Genomic DNA, 23,320 nt, shown 5'->3' on the forward strand with positions numbered 1-23,320 from the left:
TTCATTTATTATCATAGCTAGATCTTACGGTTAACTTGCTGCAGTTTCTACATCAGTACTTACTGCTTTACCTTGCACTTTTATGTTATGGAAATGACTTCTTTTCTTAAACCTCATGAACCAACTTCTGCTAGCTTCAAAGTTTTCTGCTATAGCATCCTCACTTCTCTCAGTCTTCATAGAATTGAAGAGAGTTAGGGCCTTGCTCTGGATTAGGTTTTGGTTTAAGACATTGTTGTGGTTGGTTTAATCTTCCGTTTAGATCACTGAAGCTTTCTCTGTATCAGCAATAAGGTTGTTTCACTTATTTGTGTGTTCACTGGAGTAGCATTTCTAATTTCCTTCGAGAACTATTCCTTTGCATTCACAACTTGGCTAACTGGTACAAGAGGTCTAGCTAGCTTTTGGCCTGTCTTGGCTTTTGACATGCCTTCCTCACTAAGCTTAACCATTTCTAGCTTTTGGTTTAAAGTGAGAAACAGGGGTGCCTGGGTGGCTCAGTCGTTCAAGCGTCTGCCTTTGGCTCAGGTCATGATCCCAGGGTCCTGGGACTGAGCCTTGCATTGGTCTCCCTGCTCAGCTGGGGGTCTCCTTCTCCTTCTCCTTCCCACTTGTGCTCTCTCTCTTGCTATCTCTCTCTAAAATAAATAAAGTCTTTTAAAAAAATAAAGTGAGAAACATGCTACTCTTCCTTTTGGTTAAACACTTAAAGAGGCCATTGTGGATTATTAGGAGGCCTAATTTCAATATTGTTCTGTTTCAGAGAATAAGGAGGACTGAGAAAAGGGAGAGATGGGTGAATGGCCAGTTGCTGCAGCAGTTAGGACACACACTGTGTTTATCAATTAAGTTCATTGTCTTGTATGGGTATGGTTTTGGGGGTCCCAAACCATTAGAGTAGTAACATCAAAGATCACTGGTCACAGATCACCATAACAAATATAGTAATAGTGAAAAGGTTTGAAATAGTGTGAGAATTATCGGAATGTAACAGAGAGACATGAAGTACACAAATGCTGTTGGAAAGATGGTGCCAGTAGACTTGCTTGATACCAGGTTTCCACAAACCTTCAATTTTTAAAAGTAGTATCTGTGAAGAGCAGTAAAGTTAAGCACAATAGAACAAGGTATGCCTACCATTCTTCTGGAAATCTGCCAAATTGGAACATCAGTTGTGTTACCAGGCAACATTGTTTACAGTAAAAATGACCCCTGATAGATGAAATATACCCAAACTAGGAAGCTTGTAAATAAAGTATAAATACCTGTTTGGAAGTGATACCTTTATGCTTCTCTGGTTACAATGAATCTTGATATTAGGCATGTTCCTTACAGAGATCCTGGAAGCTAAATTCATGGACTGTAGCAAGAGATATTGGTTCCTATTTGGGACATAAGCCAAAGTGGCGGTTACACTTTGATAATGACAGTGTGATTATGTTCCCTCATACTTAAGCTGTCACTTTTGAGAGGTCAGTAACTAATTCCTGAAGTCTACAGAAACTTTTAGTGAAGAGAAATGCCTGATGCTGCCCTGCTGATATACTGTCTCCTAGTCTGTACCCTCTTGAATGCAAAACATGGCTTATAATAATCATGTGCATTTGATTGTTTGGTGGGCTTGGTGGGCTTTGCAAGAGATTAAGTAATTTGACCCACAAAATATGTAAATGGAAAGTTCCCAGAGAAAGACAAAGTCCAATAAGTGAAAATGTGCTCAATTCCTCCAATACTTAGAGTATAAATTAAAATAATAGTAAGATGGCAAAAATTTAAAAGATAATACAAACTGGTGAGAATATGAAGAAAACAGGCATATTTGCTGGTAATAGGAATTGGTAAAATATTTTTATAGGCAATTTTGTGATATCTCTCAAAATAATAACTTTTAATATCTTGTAGTGGTTTTACTTTCAGGAATTTATTCTTTGGAAATATTTCCACAACTGGGCAAAAAATGATATTCATACATTATTTTTTGTAACAGCAGAGGGTTGGAACTCAAATATCTATCAATTAAAGAATGACTAAATAAATAATGGTGCATGCAAATAGTGGAAAAGTATCCAAGCTTTAGAAGTAATGATCCCATGATGCCTGGGTGGCTCAGGTCATGATCCCAGGGTCCTGTGATCAAGCCCCGTGTCATGCTCCCTGCTCATCGGGAGCTTCCTTCTTCTCCTCCCCACTTGTGCTCTCTCTCGCTATTGCTGTCACTATCTGCTTCTCTCTCTCAAATCAATCAATCTTCAAAAAAATAAATAAAAGTAATATAATGATCCCTAAGTGAACTAATAGATACAAGTATTGAACACTGACAGCTGTTTATATTATAAAAAGAGAGGCTATTTGATGTTATGTGTCCTTGAAGGAAGAACACACCACAACATATGAAGTATTACTGGTCAAAAGACCTCCTGAGTTTGACCATTTGAGGTGGTGGTATATATCTAACCATCAATAAACAGGAAATACTGAGACAAAAAAATATGATAAACTATACCATAGAGGTGCAATCAGAAAAATACAGAAAAATCTGTGGAAAATTAACAGTTAAAAAACTGATTTGGGGGCACCTAGGTGGTACAGTTGGTTAAGTTTCCAACTCTTGGTCTTTGCTCTCAAGTTGTGATCTCAGGCACATGGAATTGAGCTCTGCGTCAGGCTTCATGCTCTGTGTGGAGTCTGCTTGAGGCTCTCTCTCCCTCTGTGCCCCCAAAATAAATAAGTAATTCTTTAACAAAAATCGATTTCTTCAATAAATCAATAAATAATAAGAAAAACACACAAAAGATGGAAGGGGAAACTGATGATTAGAAGAGATTTAAAAATATACATATTACAGAGGCAGACTTCTGAAAAGGTGGTGTGAAGAGCTTGGAAGACCCACTGCCCGGTGAAACAGCCACTTAGCTGTGAAAATTATAAGAAAACACCCATGTAAAGTCCCTGAAAATTGTCCTATGGATATAAAACAAATAGACAAACATTTATTCAAGAAACTTTATTAATCTTAATAAGAACAGTGAGAATCTATGGCATTTGAGACATGACTTGTTTCCATCCTCTTCCTGTCAGACATGTGTGATGAAAGCTCTACTGCAAGTACTTTACTGTGAGTGGGTGTGGCCAAGGAGATGGAAATTCCCTCCCCACCCAGGTCCTGGTCTGGGGCTGCAGTTTCACTCCAGGAGGGGCAGGGGAAGACTGCCAGCATCTTTCATCCTTCCCAGTCCTATGCTCTGTTTCAGCCAGGTGCAGCTAAGAGAATAGAGACTTCTTACTCCTATTCACTCACTATTCATAGAGCAAGGGCTCATATGCAACAGACAGAGAATACCGGGGCCTGATGACACTTGTGCCAACTTGCTTATATGTTGGAGGCTCCATGCTGATAGAGATAAGCCAAAAAGAACCAGGGTCTTCCATTCCCCTCTCCTCTAGTCCCAGCTCTTAGAGCAGAGATGTCATTATAGGAAAATCAAGCTGCTGTCCAAAGAAGGAGAAGACCAAGGACAGCCCTCCTGGGGTCATATTAATCTGGGGGTGGGGATTTGAAGGCTGTACACATGTTCTCAGCTGACCCACTCAGAAGCAATCAGAGCAGGACATGGGGCAGATTCAAAAGCATCTCCTAAGCCACACACAGATCCATCAGGAAAGGACCTTGAGCCTTAGTGGCTCAAGGGGCTTAAGCACAATCTTTGACCAAATACCGATTGAATAAGAAGCTTCTCTGACCAAGGGGTGAGTTCTTGGAAGCCAGACTTAAAGTCACACACATTGCTGGTGATCTGGAAGACTATGTGAATGCCTAAGACTGTACTGTGGCAGGAGGACCTCTGAGTTGCTTCTCACTAGCTGAACATAGTGAAAAATCAAACTCCCTGACCTGTGAAAGCAGACTCCAAACCACACACAGTTGTAAAGGGTGAAAAATCTTGCCGGCTAAGGGGATTTAAGCCCAAACTGTGACTGATAAGTGGTTTTTGCACACCCAGGGCTAAAACCAGGCTAAAAAATAAAGGGGGGGGGAATCCAAGTAGGGACAACAGAGTCTGCACACTGTGGGCAAAAGAGAATTCAGAGTATTACTCCAGCCAAGTCACTAGAAAAATGAACAAATGACCAAACGACAGCAACAATTGTATGCCCCGAAGAGGAGGTATTACTATGCAGAGTTACAAGATATATTATCTAAAATGTCTAATTTTCAACAAAAAATTATAAGACATGCAGAGAAACAGAAAAATGTGACTCACACACAAGAAAAAAGGAGTCAATAGAAACTGCTTTTGAGGAGGCCTAGATTTAAATTTAATAGACAAAGACGACAAAGATGTTACATCTATTCTAAATATGTTGAATGAACTAAAAAAAATGTTTAAAGAATTAAAGGGAGGTGTGATAACACTGATACATCAAGAAGAGCATATCAATGAAAATATACAAATTATTTTTTAAAAGAACCAAGGGAAAATTCTGGAGTTAAAATTATAACTGAAGTGAAAAATTCAGTAGTGGAGCTGAATAGATTTGAGTTGACAGAAGAAAGAATTGGTGAACTTCAAGATAGATCAGTAGAGATTATGTAATGTGAAAAACAGAAAAAATAATTAAGAAAATGAACAGAGACTTAGGCAAGTGGTATGATGTTAAACTCCAACTTATAAATTATGGGAACACAAGAAGGAGAGGAGAGGGAGGAAGAAAGAAAAATATTTGAAATAATAATGACTAAAAGCTTTCCAAATTTGATGTGAACTCTAATCTACACATCCAAGAAGCTGAAGAACACCAAGAAGGATAAATACAAAGATATTTGTATTCAGATACATCATAATATACTGAAAGCCAAAGATAAAGAAAATATCTTGAAAGTAACAGGAGAGAAGTAACTTTTCACCTACAGGGAATCCTCAAAGAGAAATAACAGCTGAATTCCCATCAGAAACAATGGATACCTGAAGGTAACAAGACAACATAGTCAGAGTACTGAAGGAAGAATTGTCAACTAAGAGTGTTATGCCCAGCAAAACTATCTCTTACAAATGAAGATGAAATAAATGCAGTCCCAAATAAATAAAAATGGAGAGACCTGTCTTACAAGAAATATTAAAAGAAGTTCCTTACGCTAAAAGGAAGTGACACAATATAGTAATTTGAATACACATGAAAAAATAAATAGTTCCATTAAAGGTGATTATGTAGGTAATACTGAAAAACAGTATAATTACATATTTCTTTTTTTTCTTCTCAATTGATTTATAAAGCAATCACATAAAACAATATCTATAAAACTCTATTATATTGTTGGGCTTATAACATGTATAAATGTAATATATTTGACAGTACAAATGATAGGATAGGAATAAAGCTATATTGCAGTAAGAAAAATTTAATAGATGGTAACTCAAATCATATGAATAAGCAAAAAGAACCATAAATGGTAAATTAGAAGGTTAATGTAAGTCTAGAAATATGTTTGTTCTCCCCTTTCTCCTCTTAGCTTCATGAAGACATTGTGTTATACACAACTGATGAATCGTTGAACACTACGTCAAAAACTAATGAGGTGTTATATATTGGCTAATTGAACATAATTTTAAAAATTTAAAAAAAGACATAGAAAACATTAATTGTAATGATGCATTGTTGGGTTCTAATATATAGAGATGTAAGATGTATAAAAAATAGCACAAAAAGGGAGGGTGGAGTTTTATAGGACTAATCTCACTGGAATTAAATTAGTATAAATGTGTGTGTGTGTGTGTATATATATATGTATATGTGTGTGTGTGTATATATATATATCTTAAAATATATAGGAGTATGTCTTACTGGAATCAACAGTATAAATCACAAGTCAATTTTGTTTGTTTTTAAAAAATATTTTATTGGGGCGCCTGGGTGGCTCAGTCATTAAGTGTCTGCCTTCGGCTCAGGTCATGATCCCAGGGTCCTGAGATCGAGCCCCAAATCAGGCTCCCTGCTCAGCGGGAAGCCTGCTTCTCCCTCTCCCACTCCCCCTGCTGGTTTTCCCTCTCTCTCTGTGTCTCTCTCTGTCCAATAAATAAATAAAATCTTTAAAAAATTTTTATTTATTTATTTGAGAGAGAGAGAGTGAGTGAGAGCCAAGAGTGAGCGCCCGAGCAGGGGAAGGAGCATGGGGAGAGGAAGAAGCAGACTCCCTGCTGAACAGATAGCCTGACATGAGGCTTGATCCTGGGACTCTGGCCAGGATCACGACCTGAGCTGAAGGCAGACACTTACCCGATTGAGCCACCCAGCTGCCCCAGAAGTCTATTCTGATAAATTAAGGGGCACCTGGGTGGCTCAGTTAGTTGATCAGCTGTCTTTGGCTCAGGTCATTCGGCTTGAGTCATGATCCTGGGTTCTGGAATTGAGTCCCACATCAGGCTCCTTGCTCAGCAGGGAGTCTGTTCCCTCTGGCTCTCCTGCTCATGCTCACTTGCTCGCTCTCTCTCTCTCTCAAATGAGTAAATGTTTAAAAAAATTTTTATTTGAGAAATTAAGATATACATTGTAAGCCCTAGAGCAACCACTAAGAAAATAGCTCCAAAAATATAGTTTAAAGTAATCAAAGGAGTCAAAATGCCACACTAGAAATATCCACTTAAGTGAAAATGAGATAATAAAGGAGAAACAGAAAAAAGTAGTCATGAGCTATATAGAAAATAAAAAGCAAATGGCTGGTACAAATATAACCATATCAATAATAGTATTAAATGTGAATGGATTAAACAATTGACTCAAAAGGCAGAGATCAAACTATTTACTCTTTATAAGAGATTCACTTCAGATTCAATGGTATCAATAGGCTGAAAGTAAAAGGATGGAAAAAGATAAACTATGCACACAGTAACCAAAAAAGGAGCTGTATGGTTATACTAATATCAGACAAATAGACGTTAAGACTAAAAATGTTACTGAAGAGGGATATTTTTATAATGATAAAATTGCCAAAATATCAGGAAGATATGACAGTTGTAAATATGTATGCCCCACAATATATAAAGCAAAAACTGATAGAATTGAAAAGAGATGCAGATAACCCAACAATAATAGTTGGGTATTTAAATACCTCACTTTCAATAATGGGTAGAATAACTACGCAGAAAATCAGCAAGGACATGGAGGACTTGAACAACACCATCAACCAACTTGGCCCAACAGACATCTATAAAATAGTCTACCCTACAATAGCAGAATACATAGTTTTCTTAAGTTCACGTGGAACATTCTTCAGAATAGATCATATGATATGTCATGACATAAGCCTTTTATAGATTTAAAAGGACTGAAATTATACAAAGTATCTTCTTAGACCCAAGGGAATTAAATTAGAAATCAACAAGAGAAAGAAATGTGGGAAATTCATAACTATGTGGAAAGTAATTATTACACTCCTAAAAAGATAATAAGTCAAACAAGAAATCACAAAGGAAATTAGAAAATACTTTGAGATGAATGAAAGTGAAAAGCTGCATTCCATTAGTTTTGGTATGTTGTGTTTTCACTTTCATGTCAGTATGACTCCAATACAACAATCAAAGACATCACAAGAAACAAAAAGCTACAGACCAATATCTCTTATGAATATAGATGAGGAAATCTTCCATAAAATACAAGCAAACCTAATCCAGCAACATATAAAAGGATTTTACATCATGGCCAAGAGGGCTGTAGCCAAGAATGCTAGATTGGGGTGCCTGGGTGGCGCAGTCGTTAAGCATCTGCCTTCGGCTCAGGGCGTGATCCCAGCGTTCTGGGATCGAGCCCCACATCAGGCTCCTCCGCTAAGAGCCTGCTTCTTCCTCTCCCACTCCCCCTGCTTGTGTTCCCTCTCTCACTGGCTCTCTCTCTCTGTCAAATAAATAAATAAAATCTTTTAAAAAATGCTAGATTGATTTCACACAGAAAAAGCAATGACTGGAATTATACCTCTATTAGTCAGCCAGAGCTGTCAAAACAAAATACCACAGACTGGCTGGTTTAAACAAATTTATTTTCTCACACTTCTGAAGTCAAAAAGTTCAAGATCAAGGTGCTGACAGTATTGTTTTCTCCTGAGGACTCTTTCCTTGGCTTGTGGACAGCAGTCTTTGCTCTGTGGTCTCACATGGTATTTTCTCTGTGTACAAAAATCTCCTGTGTCTCTTACAAGGGCACCAGTCCTTTTGTATTAGGGCCCCATCCTTATGACCTCATTTAACATTAATCATTAAAGCCACTATCTCCAAATACAGTCACATTGGGGATTAGGGCTTTAATGCATTAATTACTATACCATATTAATAAAATAAAAAAAAACACATGGTCATCTCAATATAGAAAAAATATTTGACAAAATCCAAAACCTTTTCAAAATAAAAACACTCAACAAACTAGCAACAGAAGGCAACTTTGTCACCTTCACAAAAGGCATCTATATATATTTTTAAAAGATTTTATTTAGAGAGTTGATAGAGTGTGCATGTGTGTGAGCAGGGAGAGGGGCAGATGGAGGGGGAGAGAGAGAATCTCAAGCAGACTCCACACTGAGCGTGGAGCCCATTGTGGGGCTCAGTCTCACGACCCTGAGATCATGACCTGAGCTGAAATCGAGAGTCAGAGGCTTACCTGACAGCCACCCAGGCACACCAGGGCGTCTATAAAAAGCCTACAGCCAGCCGGGCGAGCGCGCAGCCAGGCCAGAGTCCCCAGCGCCCGCGGCCCGGGCCGCTCCCTCCGGCCATGGGGGCGTCCGCGCGTCTGCTGCGCGCGGTGATCATGGGGGCGCCGGCTCGGGCAAGGGCACCGTGTCGTCGCGCATCACCAAACACTTCGCGCTGAAGCACCTCTCCAGCGGGGACCTGCTCCGAGACAACATGCTTCGGGGCACAGAAATTGGTGTGTTAGCCAAGACTTTCATTGACCAAGGGAAGCTCATCCCGGATGATGTCATGACCTCGGCTAGCCCTTCATGAGCTGAAAAACCTCACCCAACATAGCTGGCTATTGGATAGTTTTCCAAGGACACTTCCACAGGCAGAAGCCCTGGATAGAGCTTATCAGATAGACACAGTTGATTAATCTGAACGTGCCCTTTGAGGTCATTAAGCAGCGTCTCACTGCTCGCTGGATTCATCCAGCCAGCGGCCGAGTCTACAACATCGAATTCAACCCTCCCAAAGCTGTGGGCATTGACGACCTGACTGGGGAGCCTCTCATTCAGCGTGATGATGATAAGCCAGAGACAGTGGTCAAGAGACTGAAGGCTTATGAAGTCCAAACACAGCCGGTCCTGGAATATTACCAGAGAAAGGGGGTGTTGGAAACCTTCTCCGGAACAGAAACCGACAAGATCTGGCCCCATGTCTATGATTTCCTACAAACAAAAGTTCCACAGATAAGCAGGAAAGCATCAGGTACTCCATGAGGAAAAGTGCATCTCACCAGTAAGAGGAACAGAGACTCCTCGCCTGTGCATTTAGAAGCTCCTTGTTCTGAGACTGGCATGTATGAATTCTCTGACAGTTTTATTCTGGAAACTGAGGCTGTGTCAAATGAGCCCGATACTAAGATTCATCTTTTCATTTAGTGTGTTTTACCCAGGTATCTTCTATGGGTGTGCCATTAAAAAACATCGTATGTCTTAACTTTTGAAAAATCTTCTAAAGCATAATTAAAAGAGCAATTGGTAGTAATGTAATTTTTGTTCAGAAAACTGGTTGATAAAAATTTTGTTTTTCTGGAAAAGCTAAAAAGTATTCCATGTCTCTTGGTAAAGTATCTCATTAGAGAAATGTGTGTAGACTGATCCCAAAAAACTGGCATTGTTAGCACTGTGGTACGTGGTTTTGTGAGACACTGTGTCTATCAAGTTCTAGAAAACAAGCAACTAGATATGCAGATTAGTTTCAGGATGAAATTCACTGCTGCCTTTACACTAAGAAACTAATAAGCTTCGTCATATATACTGTACTTATTGTGGTGTTAAACCTTCAGTTTACTCAGAATTTTCAGTCTGCTATAAAACTGTTACTAAATCAGCATATAGGAAAAAACTCAGGTTAAGAATCGTGTGCTTTAGGATCCACTTGCCAGTTTCTGTTTTTGATCTATGTATGGTCTCCTGTGACGAGTAACAAAGTACAAAAAGAAAAGAAAACCCATGTCCCTAAGTAAAGTAAGCATACTTGGTCCTCAGGACGTAGAAACAGATCAGGTATGCCTGGGGAGAATTCCCTTGACACACATAAACAATCCTAATTAGTAAACAATCAAAATTAGCAAACTAATCAAATTAGTAGTTAAAAGGATTTACGTGAAAGGTTAAAAAGGACCAGTAAAGTAATTGAGTTTGCTGAAGGAGTTCTTTATTCCTAATCAAAGCAGTGGGCACCTGCTCTCCTTCCCCGCCACCCCACCATCCGTCAGGGAGAGACGTCTGTCTGTGTGTGTACGCTGAGTAGCCATTTAAAAGTGAAGATGATGTGCTTTCTTAGTGGGGCAACACGGATACACGCTTCTGGGCTGTGACCTGGTAGGAAGAATGGGGTGAGGAGAGGCGGAGAAGAAACCTGACTACATCTTCACTGGCATATTTACTCTTCCTTTACTTGGTGATAAATCCAGTGCAACAAGTCCTCGTATAAGCTGTTGATAACTGCCTTTGAACGTCTGGCCCATGTTATCCCGGGCACTTAAAATACAAATGCCAGCAAGTGGTTCTTTAAGTATTTTGTGGGGGAAAGCTTTTGTTTTTTAAAAATTTAATGTTTAATGTGTTTTAAAATTTTAATGTTGATCTTTCAGAATGGACCAAGGATTATAGGACACATTTAATTCTTTACAACTTTCTGTAATGCCTTATTTGAATGTTAATATGACGCGCTTTCTAAAACTGTTGTGAACTACTAAGCTTATGAATTATCACTGGGTTACCAGGCGTACTACAATAAAATTAAATTTGAGAAAAAAAAAAAGCCTACAGCTAGCATCATACTACATGATAAAAAGACTGAATGCTTTCCCCCTTAGCTTAGGAATAAGACAAAGATGTCTGCTTCTACCACTTCTAGTCAACACTGTACTGAAGGTTTTAGCCAGGGAAGTTAGTAAAAAGAAAGAAAGAAAGGCCATCTAGATTGGGAAGGAGGAAATAAAATGATCTCTTTTTGCAGATAACATTTTGTATGTCTAAATCCCCACATAATCCACTAAAATACTAGAAATGAGTTCACTGCAGTTGCAGAATATAAGATCAATACAAAAAATCCATTACATTTCTATACACTAGAAATAAACAATCCAAAAATGAAATTAAGAAAACAATTCATTTACAATAGCATCAAAAAGAACAAACACTGAGGAAAAGATGTAACAAGTATAAGAATAGTATACTAGAAACTATAAAATATTGTTGACAAATTAAATAAAATCTAAATGGAAAGGGATTCTATGTTGATGGATCACAAGGCAATATTTTTTCTTTCTTTCTTTTTTCAAAGTAAGTTCTATGGCCAACATGGGGCTTGAACTCACATCCCCTAGATCAAGGGTTGCATGTTCTATCTGAGCCAGCCAGGCATGCCTCACAAGGCAGTTTTTTTAAAAAAAGATTTATTTATTTTAGAGAGAGAGAGAAAGCACAAGTAGGGTAGGGGCAGAGGGAAACAAGTAGACTCCACACTGAGTGTGGAGCCTGATATGTGGCTTGATCCCAGGATCCTGAGATCATGACCTGAGCTGAAATCAAGAGTTAAATGTCTAACCAACTGAGCAACCCAGGCACCCCATACAAGAAATATTTTTAAGATGACAACAAGATGATCTACACTTTTATGACAATTCCTATGAAAGTTCCACCTGCCTTTTTTTTGCAGAAATTGGTGAGTTGATCCAAAATTTATGTGGAAATGCAAAGGACCCAGAGTGGCCAAAGTAATCTTGAAAAAGGACAGCGTTGGACTACTCACATTTCCTGATTTCAAAACTTACTACAAAGTTTCATTAATCAAGACAGTGTGGTACTGGTATAAAGATTGACATATGTCAATGGAATAGAGCTGAGAGTCCAGAAATAAACCCTAACTTTTTTTAACAATCGACTTATGACATAGTGGCTAAAACAATTCAACGGGGGAAAGCATAGTCTTTTCAATAAATTGTGTTTGGTCAACTGGATATCTACATTCAAAAGACTGAATTTACCTTACACCACACACAAATATTAACTCACAGTGGATTAGATGCCTAAAATGTAAGAGCTGAAACAATGAAATTTAGAAAAACATAGGAGTTTAAAAATCAGTTTCACGGAGTGCATAATGGTGTCAGCAATTGACATAAAAAATAGTAAGCAATCTATATAGGGATAAAACTAATCCAACAACTATTTAGTTATTGCAATATCATGACCAGTTGTAGCATACAGAATCCCATTGTATTCATTTTTTAAATTTAATTTAAATTGAATTAATATATAGTGTATTACTAGTTTCAGAGGTAGAGTTTAGTGATTCATCAGTTGCGAATAATGCCCAGTGCTCATTTCATCAGGTGCCTTCCTTAGTTCTCATCACTCAGTTACCCCATCCCCTCACCCACCTCCCTTCCGGCAACCTTCAGTTTGTTTCCTATAGTTAAGAGTCTCTTATGGTTTGTCTCTCTCTGTGATTTCGTCTTGTTTTATTTTTCCCTCCCTTCCCCTCTGATCTTTTGTTTTGTTTCTTAATTTCTACATGAGTAAAATCATATGATAATTGTCTTTTCTGATTGACTTATTTCCCTTAGCATTATGCTATCCCTCTAGTTCCATCTACGTCATTGCAAATGGTAAGATTTCATTTTTTTATTTTATTTTATTTTATTTTATTTTATTTTGTTAGTAACCATATAGTACTTCATTAGTTTGGTTTTTTTTAATTTAAAAAAAAATTTTTTTTTTTTAAGATTTTATTTATTTATTCGACAGAGATAGAGACAGCCAGCGAGAGAGGGAACACAAACAGGACGAGTGGGAGAGGAAGAAGCAGGCTCATAGCGGAGGAGCCTGATGTGGGGCTCGATCCCAGAACGCCGGGATCACGCCCTGAGCCGAAGGCAGACGCTTAACCGCTGTGCCACCCAGGCGCCCCGTACTTCATTAGTTTTTGATGTAGTGTTCCGTACTTTATTATTTGTGTAACGCCTAGGGCTTATTGCAATATGTGCCCTCCTTAATACCCATCACTGCGCTAACCCATCCTCCCACTCCCTTCCCCTCTGAAACCCTCAGTTTGTTTCCCAGAGTCCATAGTGTCTCATGATTCATCTCCCTCTCTGATTTTACCCCCCTTCATTTTTCCCTTCCTTCTCCTGATGTCATCCACGCTATTCCTTATGTTCCACATATAAGTGAAACCATATGATAATTGTCTTTCTCTGCTTGACTTATTTCACTTAGCATAACCCCCTCCAGTTCCATTCACGTTGATGCAAATGGTGGGTATTCATCCTTTCTGATGGCTGAGTAATATTTCATTGTACATATGGACCACATCTTCTATCCATTCGTGTGTTGAAGGGCATCTTCAGCACTGTCTCCTTCCATGGTTTGGCTATTGTGGACACTCCTGCTATGAACATTGGGGTACATATGCCCCTTCTTTTCACTACATCTGTATCTTTGGGGTAAATGCCCGGTAGTGCAATTGCTGGGTTATAGGGTATCTCTATTTTCAACTTTTTGAGGGACCTCCACACTGTTTTCCAAAGTGGCTGTACCAACTTGCATTCCCACCAACAGTGTAAGAGGGTTCCCCTTTCTCCACATCCTCTCCAACATTTGTTGTTTCCTGCCTTGTTAATTTTTGCCATTCTAACCTGTGTAAGGTGGTATCTCAATGTGGTTTTGATTTGAATTTCCCTGATGGCTAATGATGTTGAACATTTTTTCGTGTGTTTGTTAGCCATTTGTATGTCTTCATTGGAAAAGTGTTCATATCTTCTGCCCATTTTATGATTTGTTTGTTTCTCGTGTATTGAGTTTGAGAAGTTCTTTGTAGATCTTGGATACCAGTCTTTTATCTGTAGTATCATTTGCAAATATATTCTCCCATTCCGTGGGCTGCCTCTTAGTTTTTTTTACTGTTTCCTTGGCTGTGCAGAAGCTTTTTATCTTGATAAAGTCCCACAAGTTCATTTTATCTTTTGTTTCTCTTGCCTTTGGAGATGTGTCATGAAAAAGGTTGCTGTGGCCGATGTCATAGAGGTTGCTGTCTCCTCTAGGATTTTGATGGATTCCTGTCTCACATTGAGGTCTTTCATTCATTTGGAGTTTATCTTTGTGTATGGTGTGAGAGAGTGGTCAAGTTTCATTCTTTTGCATGTAGCTGTCCAATTTTCCCAGCACCATTTATTGAAGAGACAGAATTTAAGTATCAGTAAACAAAAGTTGATTCTTTGAAAAAGATCGACAGAATTAACAAACTAAAAATGATACTGACCAAGGAAAAAGAGAAAACTATTCTGGATATTCTAGATAACACAACAACATAGGAAAAGGAAATGAAAAACCCTATTGGAACAGTAGATGTATAGTCTTTATTTGCAGATGATGTGATTGTCTACATAGAGAAACCAGGCAAGTCAGTGAACCTTATTACAAGTAATAATAGTAAGGTGGCCATATACCAGGTAAAATCAAAACTAAGAACTTTCCTTTATATCAGCAGTATCTTGTGAGAAAATAATAATGGGGAAAATTATCTAGTCACAAAAGCAAGAAATCTTTTAAAACACAGAAATAAATTTAATGAGAAATGAAAAAAAAATAAAAATAAAAAAATGGTTGGTTGGGGAGCGCCTGGGTGAGTTTCTTTTATCAGTGTTTTAGAATTTTAAATGTACAGATCTTTCATCTCCTTGGCTAAATTTTTTCTTAAGTATTTTATTATTTTTGATGCTATTGTAAGTTAGATTGTTTTCTTAATTTCTTTTTCGTATAGTTTGTTGTTAGTGTTTAGAAACACAGATGATTTTTGTAGGTTGATTTTGTATCCTGCAGCTTTACTGAATTTGTTTACTTCTGTAAGTTTTTTTTTTTTTTATTTTATTTACTTATTCGACAGAGATAGAGACAGCCAGCGAGAGAGGGAACACAAGCAGGGGGAGTGGGAGAGGAAGAAGCAGGCTCCTAGCAGAGGAGCCTGATGTGGGGCTCGATCCCACAACGCCGGGATCACGCCCTGAGCCGAAGGCAGATGCTTAACCGCTGTGCCACCCAGGCGCCCCTACTTTTTTATGGAGTCCTTAGGGTTTTCTATGTATAAGATCATGTCATCTGCAAACAGAGATTATTTTACTTCTTCCTTTACAATTTGGATACCTTTTATTCTTTTTCTTGACTAACTGCTGTGGCTAGGACTCCCATAGAAGTGATAAAGAGTGAGCATCCTTGTCTTGTTGCTGATTTTAGAGGAAAAGCTTTCAGATTTCACCACTGAGTATGGTGTTAGCTTGTCATATATGGCCTTTATTGTACTGTGGTACATTTTTTTAATATCTAATTTGTTGAGATTTTTTATATATGATAGGATGTTGAATTTTTCTTAAATGCTTTTAATGCACCGGTTCAGATGATCATGTGATTTTTATACTTCATTCTGCTTATTTGCTTGTTATGACTTTGTTAAATTAAATTTGTTAAGAGGAGCACAGGACAGGTCCTAGGGTAAGTATACAGCTTCAGGGGGCAACGTGGGGAGGTCAAGGGCAGAGTGCAGAGAGGGGGCAGAATTTGGGGCACACGCTTTTGTTACAGTCTGTGGGTGGAATGCTTTGGGGTCCCAGATCAGCCAATTCAACCAAAGAAGCAGAATTTTCACAAGCCCATGGGGGTCTTATCCAAGAGGCACATAAAGCATACTGGTGCTGGGAGGCAAGGGATATGTTGATCACAAGGGCTGTTGGGGAAGTCATATCAGGAACTTATATTTACTATGACTCTGAACTGCCATCAAGGGCATGCACGTGCCTGAGGGGGCTAGTGTCTGTTTAAGGACCCTGCAGGCCACTTGGCTTAACAAAATGGATGCCAAGATACAGTTGCCATGGAGTAGCTTAGGTAAACTCGCAACAGTGGTGTATCACATTTATTGTTTTGCATATGTTGAATCATCCTTGCCTTCAAGAGATAAATCCCATTGGGTAATGGTATTTCATCCTTTTAATGTTCTGTTGAATTTTGTTTGCTAGCATTTTGTTGATGAGTTTTGCACTTCTGTTTTTCAGGGATATTGGCCTGTAATTTTTTTTCTTGGCATTTTTGTTTAGCTTTGAACAGGATAGTACAGACCTCATTAAATGAGTTTGGAAGTATTCTATCTTCTGTAATTTTGGGGGGAAGATTTTGAAAAGGTCAGGTGTTAATTTTTCTCTTAGAGGAGAACACAGGAGAACACAGTAACCTCTTTGACATTGGCCACAGCAACTTCTTGCAAGACATGTCTCTAAAGAAAAGGGAAACAAAAGCAAAAATGAACTATTGGGACTTCATCAAGATAAAAAGCTCTGCACAGTGAAGGAAACAATCAACAAAACTAAAAGGCAACCCATGGAATGGGAGAGGATATTTGCAAAGGGCTGGTATCTAAGATCTATAAAGAACTTCTCGAACTCAATACCCAAAAGACAAATAATCCAGTCAAATGTGCAGAGGACATGAACAAACACTTCTCCAAAGAAGACATACAAATGGCTAACAAACACATGAAACAATGCTCCACATCACTAGCCATCTGGGAAATACAAATCAAAACCACAATAAGATACCACACCACCTTACACCAATTAGAATGGCTAAAATTAATAAGGCAGGAAACAATAAATGTTGAAGAGGATTGTGGAGAAAGGGGAACCCTCTTACACTGTTGGTGGGAATGTAAGCTGGTGCAGGCACTCTGGAAAACAGTATGGAGGTTCCTCAAAAAGTTAAAAATAGAGCTACCCTATAACCCAGCAATTGCACTACTAGGTATTTACCCCAAAGATACAGATGTAGTGAAAAGAAGGGGCACATGCACCCCAGTGTTCACAGCAGCAGTGTCCACAATAGCCAAACTGTGGAAGGGGCCGAGATGCCCTTCAACAGACGAATGGATAAAGAAGATGTGGTCCATATATACAATGGAATATTACTCAGCCATCAGAAAGGATGAATACCCACCATTTGCATCAATATGAATGGAACTGGAGGGGATTATGCTAAGTGAAATAAGTCAAGCAGAGAAAGACAATTAAATATGGTTTCACTTATATGTGGAACGTAAGGACTAGTGTGGATGACATCAGGAGAAGGAAGGGAAAAATGAAGGGGGAAAGCCAGAGGGGGAGATGAACTATGAGACACTATGGACTCCGGGAAACAAACTGAGGGTTTCAGGGGGGAGGGCGTGGGAGGATTAGCCCAGTGATGGGTATTAAGGAGGGCACATATTGCAATGAGCCCTAGGTGTTATACACAAACAATGAAGCATGGAACACTACATCAAAAACTAATGATGTAATATATGTTGGCTAATTTAACATAATAAAAAATAAAATCCATTTATAAATTTAAAAAAACAAATATTTGATAGAATTCACCAGTGAAATGAAATGGTCCTAAAATTATCTTTGTTGGAAAGTTAAAGCAATTACTGATTCTATCTTCTTACTCATTATTGGTCTGTTTAGAGTTACTGTTTCTTCATGATTCAGTCATGATAATTTGTATGTTTCTAGGAATTTATCCATTTCTTCTGTGTAATTCAATTTGTAAGTGTATAATTGTTCATCATAGTCTCTTATCTTTTGTATTTCTGTGGTATTGGTTGTAATGGCTTTCCTTCTTTTTTTTGACAATAAAAAATGATAATTAAATTTTATTGGATCAATGATCCTTTTGTTCTAGTACCCAATTCTGTTAGTAACAATTTTATCAAATAATATACAGTTACTAAAACTTCCATATTATTTTCCTTTTTTAAAAATAATTTTTTATTATGTTAGTCACCATACGGTACATCCTTAGTTTTTGATGTAATGTTCCATGATTCATTATTTGCGTGTAATTTTCCAATAAAGCTGATCAAACTCATTGAAAAAAAAATTTTATTTTGCTATAGTTGACGCACAACATTATATCGGTTTCATGTGTACATCATAGTGACTCAATATCTCTATAATTATGCTTTGCTCTCCACAAGTGTAGCTATCATATGTCACCATACAATGCTGTTACAGTATTACTGACTTCATTTCTTATGCTGTGCCTTTTATTCCCGTGTCATGCCTCCCCTTTCATTTCAGATTTTATTTATTTGAATCTTTTCTTCTTTTTCTTAGTCAGGCTAGCCAAAAGTTTGTCAGTTTTGTTTATATTTATGAAAAACTCAATTTTGTTGTTCTTTTTGTTTTTCATCCTCTATTTCATTTATTTTTGCTCTGATCTTGTTTCCTTCCTTCTACTACTATTGAGTTTACTTTGTTCTTTTTCTAGTTCCTTGAGGTGTAAACTTAGGTTGTTTATTTGAGATCTTTCTTTTTCTTTATGTAGGCATTTATTCTAAATTTCTGTCTCAGAACTATTTTGGCTGAATCCCATAAGTTTTGATATGTTGTGTTTCTTTTTTGCGATTGTCTTGAGATATTTTTAAATTTTTCTTTTGATTTCTTCTTTGATGAATTGGTTGTTCAGGAGTATGTTGTTTAGTTTCCATGTATTTGGGAATTTTACAGTTTTCCTCTTGTTACTGATTTCTAGTTTCCTATCATTATGATTGGGAAAGATGCTTGATATGATTCAGTCTTCTTAAATTTGTTAAGACTTATTTTGTGACCTAATAAATTATCATTCTGGAGAATATTCCAAGTACACTTGAAAAGGATGTATATTCTGCTGCTGTTGGATAGAATGTTCTGTATATGTCTGTTAGGTCCATTTGGTCTAAAGTGTAATTCAAGTCCAGTGTTACTTTTTGATCCTCTGGATGATCTCTCCGTTGTTGAAAGTGGGAAATTGAAGTTCCCTATTATTATTGATATTGCCCTTTATTTCTTCTTTAAGATCTGTTAATAATTGCTTTATATATTTAGGTATTTCTAAATATATGTATATTTTAAAGATTTTATTTATTTAATTTATTATTTATTAATTTATTTATAAATAAATAGATTTTATTTATTTATTTAAAATTAATTAATTAATCAACTTTATTTATTTATTTATTAAGTGGAGGGAGGGGCAGAGGGAGAGGGAGAGAGAGAATCCTAAGCAGATGCCATGCTGATCGTGGAGCCCAACGTCAATCCTATGACCCTGGGACACCTGGGTCGCTCAGTCAGTTAAGCGTCTGCCTTTGGCTCAGGTCATAATCCCAGGGTCCTAGGATCAAGTCCCGCATCAGGCTCCTTGCTCTGTGGGGAGCCTGCTTTTCCCTCTGCCTGCTCTTCCCCGTTTGTGTACTTGCTTGCTCTCTCTCTCTCTGACATACATACATACATACATACTTGCTTGCTCTCTCTCTCTCTGACATACATACATACATACATACATACATACATACATAAATAAATAAATAAATAAAAATCGTACAACCCCGAGATCATGACCTGAACTGAAACCAAGAGTTGGACACTCAACTGACTGAGCCACCCAGGTGCCCCTAAATATATTTTTGTAGTTCCTCATTTTTTTCTTCTTCTCTTGCTTTCTTCCTTTGTGATTTGATTGTTTTCTTTACTGTTATGTTTGGATTCCTTTCTCTGTATTTTCTGTGTACCTATTATAGCAGTTTGGTTTGTGGTTACCTTTAGGTTCATATAAAACATCTTATGTGTATAGCAGTTTAAGTTAATAATCACTTAAGTTCAAACACATTTTAGAAGCACTACATTTTTACTTCCTTTCCCTATTTTAAGTATTTGATGTTGTATTTTATATTTTATTTTGTGTATTCCTTAACTAATCATTGTAGATACAGTTGATTTTACTACTTTAGTATTTTAATGTACATATTAAGTTTGCAAATGGTTGACACACTACTTTTACTATATGTTTGTTACTGGTGAGATTTTTTCTTTCATAATTTTCTTACTTCTAATTATGGCCTTTTCTTTCCCCTCTAAAGAGGTCCTTTAACTTTCTTGAAAGGTTTGTTGAATAGTGATGAACCCCTTTAACTTTTGTTTGTGAAATTCTCTCTTTTTCAGTTCTGAATGATAATCTTGCTAAATGGCGTATTGTTAGTCATAGATTTTTTTTCCTTTTAGCACTTGGAATATATCATGTCGCTGTCTTCTGGCCTGCAAAGTTTTTGCTTGAAAAATCAGCTGATAGTCTTATGGATGGCCCCTTATATATAACTAGTTGCTTTTCTTTTACTGCTTTTAAGATTCTCTCTTTAATTTTTGACATTTGAATTATGTGTTTTGGTGTGGACTTTTTTGCGTTTGTTTTGTTTGGGATTCTCTTTGCTTCCTGGACTTGGATGTTAGTTTCCTTCCTTAGGTGAGGGAAGTTTTCAGCAATTATTTCTTTAACTTTTCTGCCCTTTTCTCTTTTCTGAGACTACTATAATGTGAATGTTTGTACACTCAGTGTTGCCCAGAGGTCCCTTAAACTATCCGCATTTTTCTGTTTTGTTTTGTTTTGTTTTTACCAAAAGAAACAGCAAAATATTTTTATCCTTATTTTTTGTCCTTGTTTTTGAAAGGTATTTTTTCTTTGTATAGAATTCTAGGTTGACAGATTTTTTAAAAAGATTTTATTTATTTATTTTGACAAATAGAGAGAAAGAGAACACAAGCAGGGGGAGGGACAAAGGCAGAGGGAGAAGCAGGCTCCCTGCTGAGCAAGGAGCCCGATATGGGAGTTGATCCCAGGACCTTGGGATCATTACCTGAGCCGAAGGCAGACACATAATCGACTGAGCCACCCAGGTGTCCCTAGGTTGACAAAATTTTTCCCTCATTTCAGTTATTTTAAAGATGTTGTGCCTATGTTTTCTGGATTGTATTATTTCTTATAAGAAGTATGATGTCATTCCAATATTTGTTCCTGTGTATGTAATAGGGCTTTTTACCCTGAATGCTTTTGTTGTTTTCTATTTGTGACTGATTTTCAGTAATTTGAGTAGTATGTGTCTTAGTGTGTTTTTTTTCCATGTTTCTTATGCTTTATATTTTCATTAAATTTGAAAAAAATTGGTTATTTCTTCAAACATATTTTGTTTCTCCCTGCTTTTCTACTCCTTCTGAAATTCCAGTTCCATGGGCATTAGCCTTTTTGATATAGTCTCATAGTGCACTGAGGGTTTGTTCATTTTTTTCTTAAAGATTTACTTATTTATTTGAGCTGATGGAGGGGAGCAGAGGAATAGGGAGAGAAAAACCCAAGCAGACTCTGCTCTGAGTATGGAGCCAGGTCTGGGGCTCAATCCTACAACCTTATCACAACCTGAGCTGAAATCTGAGTTGGATGTTTAACTTACTGTGCCATCTAGGTGCCCCTGCTCATTTTTTAAAAGTCTCTTTTCTCTGTTTTATTTTAAATATTTTCTATTTCTTTATTTTTAAGTTTATTAATCTTTTGTCATTTCTACTTTGTCATATTTTAATTTCATGCATTTTCATCTCTAGAATTTCAATTTGGATCTTTTTTATATCTTCCATATCCCTACTTGTCTATTTTCCTCTACCTTCTTGGACATATGGAGTATATTTGTAATAGTTTTGTTAATATCTTTGTCTACTGATTCTTTTTTTTTTTTTAAGATTTTATTTATTTATTCGACAGAGATAGAGATAGCCAGCGAGAGAGGGAACACAAGCAGGGGGAGTGGGAGAGGAAGAAGCAGGCTCATAGCAGAGGAGCCTGATGTGGGGCTCGATCCCATAACGCCGGGATCACGCCCTGAGCCGAAGGCAGACGCTTAACTGCTGTGCCACCCAGGCGCCCCTGTCTACTGATTCTTATAATCTGTATTTCTGAGTCTATTTCCATTGATTAATTTTTCTCTTGGGCATGGGTCATATTTTCCTGCTTCCTTGTATCATTTATAATATATTTTTTTAGAAGGCAAGGTGAGGGGCATCTGGGTAGCTCAGTTGGTTGAGCAGCTGACTTCAGCTGAGGTCATGATCTCAGGGTCCTGGGATCAAGCCCTGCCTCAAGCCCTGCTGTCATGGGGCTCTTTGCTTAGTGGGGAGCCTGCTTTTCCCTCTTCCCCTTGCTTTACTCATGCTCTGCCTCTCTCAAATAAATAAAATCTTGGGGGGCCTGGGTGGCTCAGTCACTTAAGTTTCTGCCTTAGGCTCAGGTCATGATCCCAGGGTCCTGGGATGGAGCCCCACATCAGGCTCCTTGCTTAGCGGGGAGTTAGCTTCTCCCTCTTCCTTTGCCCCTCCCTCCTGCTTGTTCTCTCTCTTTCTCTCAAATAAATGAATAAAATCTTTTTAAAAAATCTTTAAATTTTTTTTTAATTTTAAAAATATTTATTTATTAGAGATAGTGAGTGAGAAAGAGAAAAAGAAAGATAGTACAAGCTGGGGAAGAGGCAGAGGGAGAGAGAGAAGCAGACTTCCCACTGAGCAGGGAACGTGATGCAGGGCCGGATCCCAGGACCCTGGGATCATGACCTGAGCCAACGGCAGACACTTAACCGACTGAGCCACTCAGGTGCCCCTAAAAAAAAAAAAAAAAAATTTTTTTTAAAAGGCAAGGTAAACAAATAGCTGAAGTATTTTATTTGTTCACAAGTAAGCTTGTTAATACTGTATAATGAAAATCTACAAAGAATAATGTTGTAGTTTTTGGTTAGATTTAAGTCAGGCATTCATTAATAAGGAATCTTAGAATATGAACATTCCAGAAATTTTTTCTAAGCCATTTGATCAGAACAACTGTATCTGAATATTACCTTACTTTGAAAGGTACAGGGATACATTTGAATTGAACTCAGAATTTTTCAAAATAAGCCCTAATTAATAAAACTGTTCTATATTCAAACTAAAACAATTTTAATAAAACTTTTCTTTCCAGAAACAATAATAAAGGAAAAAGGCATTTTGTAAAATGTGGTTCTAAGCAAGTAACAGTAAAAAATGTATACTTCCACCTCCTCAAAACAGGCTACTTTCTGTTCCTGAGCCTTGGAAACAAGGTTATGAACAGTCTGTAAGTAAGTATGGGCAGGGGGTTGCCATAACAAAGCTCAAGCAGTTCTTAAAAAGAATTTGGGGGAACTTGACCAAAGGATCCAAATTCTGTTTTTAATAACAGATACAGAGG

The 23,320-nt window shown here is 37.5% G+C and overlaps 1 protein-coding gene and 1 pseudogene across 3 annotated transcripts in view; both read left to right on the plus strand.

Annotated features, from left to right (window-relative positions):
• TMEM116 (transmembrane protein 116) overlaps positions 1 to 23,320 on the plus strand; it is a 91,632-nt gene that overhangs the window by 50,825 nt on the left and 17,487 nt on the right. The gene's annotated exons all lie outside the window — the stretch shown is intronic.
• LOC123001928 (GTP:AMP phosphotransferase AK3, mitochondrial-like) lies at positions 8,758 to 9,599 on the plus strand (annotated as a pseudogene).

This window comes from Ursus arctos, unplaced genomic scaffold (assembly GCF_023065955.2).
Source record: "Ursus arctos isolate Adak ecotype North America unplaced genomic scaffold, UrsArc2.0 scaffold_34, whole genome shotgun sequence".
NCBI classification, from domain to species: domain Eukaryota; kingdom Metazoa; phylum Chordata; class Mammalia; order Carnivora; family Ursidae; genus Ursus; species Ursus arctos.